The 954-nt window shown below is 41.0% G+C and overlaps 1 pseudogene; it reads left to right on the top strand.

Moving 5' to 3' along the window:
* The first annotated feature begins 297 nt into the window (after window positions 1-297).
* Window positions 298-631, top strand: LOC128104613 (60S ribosomal protein L36a-like; annotated as a pseudogene).
* Window positions 632-954: the final 323 nt, after the last annotated feature.

Raw genomic sequence — 954 nt, 5'->3', positions numbered from 1 at the left:
ATAACTTAACTTTCTTTCCACATACAAGAAATGAACAATTAGATATTAAAATTTGTAAAATATTGTTCATTACAGCATTAAACAATGTGAACACTTAGGGTTCCATATCAAACGACTCATCTAAGTCCTATACACTATAAAACATTAGGTGCCAGTCATGGTGGCATACGCCTGTATTCCCAGAAGCAGGTGGATCTCTGTGAGTTCAAGGCCAGCCTTGTCTATATAAAGAGTTCCAGGCTAGTCAGAGCTACACCTTATGTCAAAAACTTGTAGGCCGATATCGCTCCTGCCAACATGGTGAACGTTTCTAAGACCTGCCTGATGTTCTGCAAGAAATGTGGCAAGCACCGACCCCACAATGTGACCCAGGACAAGAAGGACGAGGGTTCTTTGTATGCCCAGGGAAAGCAGCGCTATGACAGGAAACAGAGTGGCTACGGTGGGCAGACTAAGCCTATTTTCCACAAAAAGGCTAAAACTACAAAGAAGACTGTGCTGAGACTTGAGTGTTGAGCCCAACTGCAGGTCGAAGAGGATGCTGACTATTAAGAGATGCAAGCACTTTGAACTGGGAGGCGACAAGAGGAGAGAGGGCCGGGTGATCAGTTCTAAGCTGATCTTGTTATGAAGACAATAAAATCATGAGCTTGTAAAAAAAACAAAAACAAACAAACAAACAAAAAGCTTGTAAAACATTGCTAAACAATAAAACTGTATAACACTTACAAACTAGAAGGAATGTTCAGAAATAAAAAAAAAACCTCAATATTTTAGGGCTGGAGAGATGGCTCAGCGGTTAAGAGCACTGGCTGTTCTTCCAGAGGTCCTGAGTTCAATTCCCAGCAACCACATGGTGGCTCACAACCATCTGTAATGAGATCTGGTGCCCTCTTCTGGCATGCAGGCAGAACACTGTATACATAATAAATAAATAAATAAATCTTAAAAAAA

The sequence above is a fragment of the Peromyscus californicus genome, unplaced genomic scaffold, assembly GCF_007827085.1.
Source record: "Peromyscus californicus insignis strain IS unplaced genomic scaffold, ASM782708v3 Scaffold_8__1_contigs__length_139910024, whole genome shotgun sequence".
Taxonomy (NCBI): domain Eukaryota; kingdom Metazoa; phylum Chordata; class Mammalia; order Rodentia; family Cricetidae; genus Peromyscus; species Peromyscus californicus.
The sequence above is the reverse complement of the archived record's forward strand: the minus strand, read 5'-3'. Positions and strand labels throughout refer to the sequence as shown.